General features: G+C 33.4%; 1 long non-coding RNA gene across 2 annotated transcripts; it reads right to left on the reverse strand.

Annotated features, from left to right (window-relative positions):
- Positions 1-5,161: 5,161 nt before the first annotated feature.
- Positions 5,162-11,715, reverse strand: LOC127879133 (uncharacterized). 2 transcript variants are annotated; one of them, XR_008048928.1, is made up of 7 exons: positions 11,634-11,715; positions 11,288-11,336; positions 9,787-9,822; positions 7,387-9,285; positions 6,872-6,920; positions 6,422-6,508; positions 5,162-6,067 (listed from the first exon to the last, which is right to left on the reverse strand). It is a non-coding gene; the product is annotated as an uncharacterized LOC127879133 (long non-coding RNA). The 2 variants fall into 2 exon arrangements; XR_008048927.1 differs by having other exon boundaries at positions 6,872-9,285.
- Positions 11,716-11,976: the final 261 nt, after the last annotated feature.

The following is an 11,976-nucleotide window of genomic DNA, read 5'->3' on the forward strand; positions in this document are numbered from 1 at the left end:
AATACATGAAACACTAGAGACATCAATTACGAAAAGCATCACATACAAAAGGCGTCAAACACGATAACTTGAAACACGAAACACTTCAGACACAAAGGTTGCGATTATACACGAAAAACATTAAACATGGACATCAAAAACGAAATAAATAAATCACGATATAGTTTTAACACGAACGAAATGAAACAGAAAATACATTTAACATGAAAGACACTTACCATGAAGAAATGATTTTAAACGTTATACATTGAGCACGAGTGACATTAAACATGACATTAATGACATTGAACACGACAAACAATGAACACGACATACATCAAACATGAAAGACATTTAGCAAGAAACATATTTAGCATGATATATGTACACAATGATGTGGTTTAAGTCTTCTTTCCGTTTATTTATATAAGTTCCAGGGTGAAGGATCAACGGCGTTTACAATGGTTGACACACTGCCGTTTCCGGCATCATCACCGGATATCAGGTTTTAGCTCGTAAAAATATGAAACTACCAACAAGATGCGTTTTATATGTCTCAATGATATGGGTTTCACTCGCACATAAGTGTACAATAAAATCACAAAGTTCGTTTTAATCGCCGGATATTGCCATATCGTTGTAAAGTGTCTTGTCCTCTACATTTGCACGAGCATTCTTCCCGTTGCAATCATGGTTGATAGGAAGCAAGTGATGTATGTCGCTGTTTCCTGCATAAGAGACATTGCTTTTATATTACAATTACATTTGTGTCTACACACGATAGACCTAAATTATGTGTCTATTAATGCTACACAACTTTGTAACAGGAAACAGTCTAATACATAAGTGTTGGCGTTAATACGCTATTCTACAACACTGTTTACTCAACAAATGTATAATTCAATCAAAGACAAAACTACATTCTTGTTATGCTTATGAATCTTTAAAAGATGGGTCAAAAGAAGTTAACTTAAAAGATAAAAAAGTGGTGAAAATATGCATCCAGCATAATAGTATGGCATACGACTCATGAGCTGCGTCATGGGAAATGGCTTTTGTAATGGTTTCTCATTTTTAATCGCCATTAACATCACAAGGTGAAGACGAGCGATATTTTGTTCTCTTATTCGAGTCAAGTACATAGTATTTTGTCCACCCAAAGTCTAAATTTACGAATACTAGCTTCAAAAAATGTTGCAATCAAAATATAATTACAATTGTATTTCACAAATCTATATGATTCATATGGAATGCAATGAAACTCACGTTATATGGTATACATTAAAGGTAAAATAATGTAATTTAAGTTATCTTGACGAAAATACAGAATACTTTGACATTGCGCAACATTTCAGTGTTACAGATTAATTCCCATAAATTGAATTACACCAAACAATACCAATTAATGGTCATACATTGACCGAACGCAAACAACTTCGGTGTGATGTTCATACACGTATCCTAAACAATGAAAGTTGAACCATACGCAACGACCTCCACCACTTCCATCAGAACTTAAAGGAGCAGTTGGGTAGAGTCACTCGTGTTCCCTTTATTTACAAAACATGCGTACATGTCTCTTTTAAGGATGTATATTCCTTAATATAATAGTAGAGTCGAAACCAACCCAGTTTCAGTTAAGTGTATGTATGTTTAATAAAAGAAAAAATAAGTTATACACTTGTTTCCTATACGTATACTGTGGTAATGCATATTATGGACATATGACTGAATACATATATAGTGGTTCAAACGTGTTTGTAACTTTAAACTTCTAACCAACAAACCAATTATCTTTCAATTCTTCACAATATAATAGTTGTTAACACAACACAATACTATTTACACAAAACGTAAAGCTTTATCTGAAAAAAAAATCAAGTTGTACTAAGTTAAGCTATTTGTTAATTACCTAAGTAATTTTAACTTTTTAAGATTTTGAATCTCTCTAAGATTTGTTTGTAAATTTATCAGATAAAGAAATTCATTTTGAAAAATGAAAAAAAACAACAATTAAACAGTAAGCATAAAATAAGCATTTTTATGTAAAAGCATAATAAAAACATACCTTGCTCGGGTAGATGAGTGAATACACAAAAGTTCTCTCCCTTATATATTCTTCGATTTATATTTCTACATGAGCTGTGCTCTGTGAAAATGGCGTTTCAGCAAAAAAAAAATCCAGTTTATGCGGAAAGAGTCTTCCCTAATTAGCCTGTGAGGACTGCACATGCTAATCTGGGACGGCACTTAACGCACATGCATTAAACCAACTTTTCACAGAGCACGGCCCAAATCAATGTAGATGAAAAGAGAGGGGATTGTCTAGCGTACATTATTTGAACTCTTTTATCTAAATTAAATGGAATGGGTTTACTTAGATAAAAACTTTAGTAAACGAACGCTTTCGTTTTCCTTTAAGTTGATCAAATACAAACATTTCCCTTGTTATAGTGGCATAAATTACGTCTGCTTCAAACTTCACAACAGACGTAACTACACATGCAACTCCAAACGGGTTATTGTATGGATATCTCACGTATCCATTAAACAAATTTATTTCAAACTGACCGGTGAAAAAAGGGCATTGTAACCTACTGTTTGCTCTGTTCCGATAAGCACATTTTTTACATTTACATACAATGACAGAAGAAATACAAACATGTACACATTATGTTCTTAAGAATAACATTGTATATTTTTTTATTGTCTCCATGTCAGGCTTGATTAAAGTAACTTAGCACATGACATAATTTGTACTGTTTTAATATGCTCTTTGTAGATGTACATGTTTACGGGTGGTTGTTAATTTGATGCCAGGCTTTAGAAAAACCGAAACATTTAAAGAAGACCTTTTGTTGAAGTTTTTTTTTAACTTTAAAAGTTTATCTATATGAATAATGAAACTATAGCTTTAGCAGTAATTACACATCTTATCTCATTTGAAGTACTGCGTTCGTCGTTAATAGTATATAATCTTTCAGTTAATTTACTATGACTAGTACTTACGATCTTAATATGGACCAAATCATATTTTCCACAATCGGAAATGAGAACAGGAGAAATGAACATGCCTTCAACGATATACAATAGATGCACTTTGTTTTATTTATCGTTTTTAAGACTTTGAACGTACACCATCAGTTTGTTAAAGAGTACCGGTAATATTGTTAAAACCTTTATCGCGAACAACTTCTCTTAAAATGCAACACACAATTTTAAGTCTAAATGAAATGAATCATTTAAGCAGGCGAAACATATCGCACGTGTTATCCAACCTTTTGCTCCTTTTATCCTAACTTATGCTTCGTGACGATAATTTATTATAGGGGATGACAGACAAGATGGCGACGTCCATTCCGGGACAGGAATGTTTCGCCGTTTTTTACCCTTATTACTTTTTTTTAAAACTTTTAAATGCCGCTCACTTTTCAGTCATAACAGCAAGAAAGTGATTATCGTTTATTTCGTCTTTATATTCGTTAAATATATCGACTTTACTCGCTACGAATTTTCTTAGCGGGAGCTGTAATTTTGTGTCACCATCATGTTTGTCACGTGATTACACCCATCTGTCAATGCCATGCTCACTATCTTTAAATATAGATTTTTTATTGACAAGTAAGAGTTTATAAAAATCTATATCATCAATTATATTTTTATTTTATGGTTAACTATACAAAATATAGTGAGTGCAACTAACTCATGCGCTAAATTGGTATGTGCTTGACTCATTATTTCCTTCTAAATCTCCAGCTTCATCAACCAACACAAAGATTATAGTGAGGAACATACGTACAATCGTCCAACTCAGGTGTCATATACCGGGTATATAAGACACTAGGGCCGAAACAAGAGCCCCGATGGACACTTAATTCTATTTAGTCTGCGTGTGTGGGATTGATTTCATTTTTGTAATTTTTTCAAGTATGATAAAGACCAGAATAAATATAATCTGTTAGAACACAAGCGATGTCGCCTGTGGGCTTTATCATAACTACCATGGCGACTGTGAAATCAGAGCTGTAAAAACTACATTGTGTCACTGCTGGTCTTAAAGTATGGAGGTAGATTGTTTGTTGGTTTGGTTTGTTTCAATACAAAAAAATTCACATTCTAGAATTACGACATTGTCCGCACTCTAATTAAAAGCCCATAAAAACTCAAAATCAACGAACATTTTCGAATAAGATTTCGTTAAATAAAGATAACACATAAAAAATTAATGTTCTTGATGGCAATAGCCAAATTTTCAACGCAAACAGATGTTGTCTGGTAACATAGATGTAACAAGATACAACATGCTCTTCTTTGTATTTTTGTGTGACAATATGAGTCGCGTTCTGAGAAAATTGGGCATAATGCATGTGCGTAAAGTGTCGTCCCAGATTAGCCTGTGCAGTCCGCACAGACTAATCAGGGACGACACTTTCCGCTTTTATGACTTTTTTGTTTAAATGAAGTGTCTTCTTAGCAAAAATCCAATTAAGGCGGAAAGTGTCGTCCCTGATTAGCACATGCTAATCTGGGATGACGCTTTACGCACATGCATTAAGCCCAGTTTTCTCAGAACGCGTCTTATATTTTCAATTAATGTTCATGTACCATGTAAGTGTTCGTATGTCGTTGGAATAGATATCATTGCGCGAAATTAAAATGTCATATATTGTGCCACAAAAAATAAAAACGAGCATTTTGTATCTCGTTTAATCTATATAACCATACCACATCTAGCGATGAAATTTTGGCTATTGCTCTAAGATTTTTTTTTTTTTTTGGGGGGGGGGGGCGGGGATGACTTTAATTTACGAAATAGTTTGCGAAATATTCGTGGATATTGAGTATTTATGTTACTTTAAGACTCGGGAATCGATTTCTACTGATTAATATTTTGTTGACGCGTACTTGATTTTGATTATTTTTCGTATTCATACAGATGAATAGACCTAATACAATTATAAAAGCATGTTGATATATCACACTACTTATACTGGATCACTGTTTTAAGAATGCTATTTCCTTCAATGTGATATCACGCGAAACATGTACCTTCTATTGCAATGATCAACATATCCAGCGCTCATACTGGGCAAAAACAACAACATTTTCATGCATTTTAGCTGTAATTAGGCTGAGAGCACGATACATCAGAATTGAATGATCAGATACGAAGACTAGAATGAATGATATGATTGTTTCTATTTTCAATCATAATGGAGAACGCTTCACAAAAATCGTTTCATAAAAGGATTATTGAAAAACATCAACAAAGTAATTACAATAGTCACTGCCACATCATCAGTATTTGGCCATACAGCGTTGTCCTACGCATGGCCAAAATAATGCGATAGGCTTTTCACTTTTGGCTTCTGCTTCCTTCATTTTAAATTGACCAAGACATGTACAGTTTCATATAACATATTCAAGGTGGCGTTCGATGACATTGGAACATTTAACTTAGTTTTGAAATCGATAAAATAAAATTAATTATGACATCACCTGCGTGTCGGATTGTTCTCGTGTAGATATATCATAGCGACCGATTGAACCGGACGAAGTAACTGATCGAAATAGCAATATGACTTGTACTATACATTATAACAGGCACATAGTTTCCACCAGTCCGAAAGATCTGCACATGTTGCAAAAACGTATAACAGTTGCTTGTGTAATTATGAGTCAACTTATATGTGCATACCTGTTTTATACCAGAGATCATGAACATAAATGAATGATGCGTATTTTTATTCGTCATACTATTACACAATTTAATGATACAACAACCCTTTAATCTTTATAAAAACTCGTACATTTTTTCTGCAGTACTCTGGCATCATCACCGCATATCCGGTTTCAGCCTTCATTTTTTGGCAGATTTTGCTTTAAATGACGCTTTGTTTTTACACAACGAGAGCTAGGTTACATGTATAGAACAAATTACTCATATATTAGCAGTTTATGCAAACCACATTGAGTATTTTGATCGCTCTCATAAGTTCCAGAATTTACACGTATAATTTCCCCGTAGTTAGCATGGCCGTCAGGAGACATGCAAGGTAAGACACTGTCGATGCAGAAACGGAGTTTCCTGCAACAGAAATGCAATTATTCAATATCAACTGTGCATAATCGCAAATACATATATTTCCGAAACTTATCCCTATACGAACGTTTGGGTATTATAGGCATACATATTAAATATACTTTATACATAAATCATTATGCTAATTTATTGTTAGCTACGTCTAAGGTCTTTTCTTTGTTAAGTCTGTTGAACATTTATATGTTTCATAAGAACACATCGGGTAATGAAAGAAAAAGCTTAATTTGTTTTATTTTTGCTATCACATTGCATTCGTAAAGCTATGCACAACTGGACACGCTTAAAAATGTTTAATCAATTATAATAAAGCATATACTTTAATGAATGATAGTGACTAACCGCCATTTCCGCCACTGCCGCCGCCACCGCCACTGCCACCGCCACTGCCACCGCTAGGGGCACTTGTAGCTGCGTCGGAATCGCTCACTTTAAAATATGCACGCACATATAAATGCCTCTCTTAATGGCATCATGAAAAGAATCTAAACATGCGTTAGCATAAGCGATAGTTACAATAATTCAACTCCCAGCTATCGACCCTCCGGGTTTAGTTGTACTTATGTACTAATAGCATTTAAAAAGATCTAGTGTACGCGAAAGCATACAATAGTAATGCTCGTCTACAGTTACTTCCAAGCAATTGTTATATCAAGCAATGTTGTATCTTTAATATAATTTATGAATTGAGAACAATATATATATATATAACAATATATATATATATATATATATATATATATATATATATATATAAATATATATATATGGAAACAAATAAATAATACATACACTGCAGACTTAGAGTCAGAAGGACAACAAGCAAAATGTACAGCTTCATCTGCAAAGTTCAAATTGGGGTTTATGGCAAATCAGTTAATAATTTGAAAACACATTCAATGTAGATTTCTATCCCAATTAATTGCCATAGACTTATGTTTTGAAATGTGGTTGAATAATTAATATGAATGTATATGTTTATCAGAAATAATAAACCGCGGTCGAACTTTCCTATCTTGTATCATCATCGCTTAAATGGTATTTTTCGTTTAAAAGAAGTCCCTTTTGACCGAAAATCTAGTTTAAGCGGAAAGAGGCGTCTCTGATTATCCTGTGCGGACTGCACAGGCTAATCTGGGACGACACTTTACGCACATGCATTATGCCCAGTTTTCTCAGAACAAGACACACATAATGTTAACTTATTTCAATTCGCGGTGCAGTTTCATTTAGTCAAGATCATAGTATTCTTCGTCTAAAAGTAAGTATATTGCTGCCTGTGTACAAAATGACTTTAAAAATCTTACCTTTAATGGCTGAAGATCTGAATCTGCGGTCTGCGGTTCAATGACTCTTTATATACAATATGCCGCAATCTTGTTTTTATCTTTGATTTATTTCACGTGGATAACGGTGGACAAAACACCGTCGATAACGATGGCATGTTAGGTTAAGGGTACACTCAGTCGGCATGACTGTTAATCTTGACAAATTGGCTCCAGCGAACAACAGTATCAAATAAATCACACCCTGATATTTGAGACACAAGAACCACTACACAGTTCCTTTATATAGTGAATGTTAATAATCGTCCAAGGTACTCACTTGTGACAAGTAAAGCCAAACACCGATATCTTATCATGGATGCCATTCAATAGAAGTTTCTACTGCTGCTAGGTTCGTTGATATCCCTAGCCTATAGGGCGTCAGCTGCTAACTTACCCTTTGTGGTAGTGTATTGAGTAAATTTTAACATGTACTCTGGTTCAAGAAGGGAAACTTTCCGTTTAAGAATAAATGTTTGTTGAAATATTTTTTGTTTGTTTAACGCAAACAACGTCAATCTAATCGGCATACAACTTTGATATGATGTAAACAATCACGTCTATTTGGAAACAGAGCTTATAACGGATAATACACTTTTTTTATCTTAATTATATATTTTGTTTTAAACTTTAATTATCGAGTTACGTAAATTCGACGCTGGTAACACAAGGTCTCTTTAGGTCACACGTTTGTTTAATTAAGTGTTATGGTACAAAGTTGGTTGGTTCGTTGGTTTAATATAACAGAAGGAAATGTCTCCAACATCAAGATCTCTGGACGCTGCTTTGCTTTTTCGTTTACATAAGGTCTATTGAGTTTTCGAGGAAACACACATAATTAAACTGTTTGTCGTAATTGGCGTCTTTAATAGGCGATTCAGAAGCCGATATTTCTTTTTGATACTTATATAAATAATAATGAATCTTCAACTTTCAATATTCTTAAAAATTTCATTCAAGCCTTCATTCAAACAATTACGACACCAACCGATTATTTCAAGAAAATATTTAAAGCATCATATAAATCGTACCCAAGCGCGCAATCTTCCAAGGTACTACGCTAAGGCAATAATGATATTTTATTCAGTATAAATGGGCCCGACCATTTTGCAATAAAAACAACAAAAACAAAAACCTTTCGAACGTACTGTATTTTCTGATATTTTACCATATGTTTCGAAACTGAAATGAGCAATATGTACGCATTTGTACGTTAATAGTTTTTCCGCTGGTAAACACGTGTTATATTTACAGTAAAATGTACATAGAACGTTAATACAAAAGAAAGAATCATTTTCTGAGCTTGACTAAGGCTTTAACACAATGGCATGTCATGCATGTTCGATCGAAATGTCATCTTGAGTGTTCATTGCATTGTTAAGTCTTAATATACCTTGTTCATTGTATATTTTTCTTACTGAAACTGTTTTTTAAGTCGACATATTCAGACGAGTATAGGCACATAAGAAAATCGTCGTATTGAGTAATCTGAGTTTGAAAAGGAACTAAACAACTACATTAGCAGCAAAAATATTAAAAGCAAAACTCAAACAGTAACAGGTATGTAATATGTGAATGCTTTATCTTAGTTATAATTCTCGTCATAAAGAATACGAGTACTTTTTCATATTTCGCATTCGGCATCATCGCCTTAAAATTAGGCTTCAACCGTCCTAGATATTGTAATTATTTAAATTCAATTTATTTTTCAGTACCATGCTATCAATGTTTGTCTGTTTTATAGGCCCGTGTAATACAGGTACATCAATCGGATTGATCTCTCATGACGAGATGGCTTCTACATGAGAGTTCTCCACAGGGTAAGCACAGCAGCTACCAGACATGTGGCGACATCCATTGACAACGCAGCTGCGGTGTTCCCTTGAAATGACATAAATCACAATTGTTTGAATAAAATATTTCAAATGCGTTTATTTTAATCAAAAGTTGATATGTGTTGTTAATGATAACCATGAATCTTTTTTATCGAAATACAAAATGTCTGTTCGTGAGCGTGATTAAAAAAAATAAAACATTCATGAATATTGACAAATAACCAACTAGACACAAATTAAAATTACATCAAATTATAAGTCATATGCAACTCCGTATAGGTTTGTAAAGTAAAAACAAAACTATTAATATTAAATCATACACGTAGTTATTTGTTCAGACTTATTCATAGAATACATAGACACAAGCTTTGGTTCTGCAGTAAATACGAGTTAACATGCTTGTATTGGTATATAGCGTTTAGATTAAAATGTCGTTATGAATGTTATTGAAGTCAACAATGTTCGATATGCTGAACCATTACATATTTATTTTATTTTATTGGAACCCTTACAATGTTACCCTAACATCACATGACATTCATACTACCTCCTGGAGTGGTGGAAGCGGCTACTGTGGTTATAACTGAAACAGTGTAAAGGGTATACGTTGTCGAAACTAATTAGCAAATAAAAAAAACCTTAATATTATTGCATATATTACCATAAATAGTAACACAATTACGTATATTTGTATGATATGAATTATATAAGGCCAGCAATTCATCAATGTGTTGTTGTTTCTTTCCTACTTCCTTTTGGGCCAAATACCGGTTGGTATCCGGTTCGCGACCGATTTCAAGAGCCGTCGTTAACTGAAATTGACTTCAGAGTCAAACTTCCTGTGGCGGATCGTATGCTTAAATTGTGTTATTTGGATTAGATGACTAAGTCATGTACATATTACGGGCCATGCGGTTATTTTCGGCGAACTTTTCAAATACAAATAACGTTAATAAACACTAAATAAATCGACTCAAACGATATGTGCTTAATTATGGAGTGTTGACGCGTTAAAAGAATGAAATAAATAGGTTACTACTTGGCTATCGTGTCTCTTTGGCCTGTAATAGCACACTCACGTTTGGATGAATTGGACGTGTTGTAACCTAAACTTATGATTATATATTGTATTCATGAACCCTCAAATGTCGACTCATAAATAAAATAGTGTATAAATCAGGATAATACTGAGCATACTTAACTGTAAGTCATTAACTTTTGCAAAGAGATCAATATTTTGATAAATTGTGTATGTGATAGATCATAAAATTGTACAGCAACTGTTGACGTCTCTCTACTAGTTTAAAGTATACAATGGTTTTAGTCAAAGAGTGTAAGATTTATAATGAGGACATGAGCTGTCGTCCATCTAGATTGGATTCTTTAGAAAACAAAATCATGGGATATTTAAATTGTGGTTGTGTAGCATAGTTGACTGAGAACATAATGACACGATAAACGTAGACAGAGTCCAATTCTGATTTCTATGCGTTTTATTTCTGCTTCTTAACACAACACAAAGATTGTATGAAATTTTGTACAAATTTTGATTATTATATAAATTCAATAATGCTCAAAATGTGCGTTATGTTACAGTTTACAAAAAAAATGCCACATAGTATAAAATGCCATTTAGTTTATGTATTTACAACACTGTACTTTTGGGGATAGTCTCAAATAAGAATAACTGATAAAAAATAGTTTGCTTCTGATGGGAATCACACACAAGGTATTGGGTGCAAAAGCGTATGCTTTACCTCTACACCACTCAGACATATTGGTATATACTTGTGAATAACAGTTTTGATTTTGACTAATTTATCTTATATTTACGCACATACTCGGAGACTGAATGGGGAAACGGAAATGTACGAAATAAAGCTATAATACACAAGTTCATTAGAGGTCTAAGACCCATAGTTATGTATGGAATCGAAGACCGAATGTTTACAAATCGTAAACACGTATTTATAAGCCCTTTGTTGGCATATTAATGTTATTTAAGTTACATTTATTTTTTGGGATAAGAACAATAATACAACACTTACGAAGCAGACTCAGCGTCAGGAATACACACATCAGAAGGAAGGAGTTCATCTGCAGTAAAACAACAACAACAACATTTATTCTATGGCTTTGCATACGAAATAATAAACATTTATTTTGGAATGTGTTGCGCTTATACCACTGATGTTTGCAAACGACAAAACACAACAACAATATGTCAGCATTAAGGTATGCAAATATAAACGAAATAAATATGCCAATGAAATTAAATGTTTTGACTGCATACATTTACGAATCCTCTGCTTAATTTTATAATTTACATACATTATTTTTGTACCAATTTTTTATGTTTAATACAAATATGGCACATAATCTGAAACAACATACCTTCGACTGTTGTAAACTTACGTCCTTATGAAATCGCAAGTGAGCTGTCCCTATATATAGTATAACACGACCGGACTTCTTTTTTTATTATTTTTATATGTATTAAGATAAAGATGCAGTGGAGCTCGTGTGATAACAATGGTATAGAGTATTTATCAGTCGGCTTGACAGGCATGCTAGATAAATTGTTCCCTATTTATGCATTGAATAACACTCTGATATTTGTTGCAACAAGAACTCTGTCTAATTTATTTCTGCACGCTGAATGTGCAATCGAAAAGGCTATGCACCTGCGATAAGTAAAACAAAACATAGTGCTTTGTATGGGTCTCATGCAAACTAC

Source organism: Dreissena polymorpha, chromosome 4, assembly GCF_020536995.1.
Source record: "Dreissena polymorpha isolate Duluth1 chromosome 4, UMN_Dpol_1.0, whole genome shotgun sequence".
Lineage (NCBI taxonomy): Eukaryota > Metazoa > Mollusca > Bivalvia > Myida > Dreissenidae > Dreissena > Dreissena polymorpha.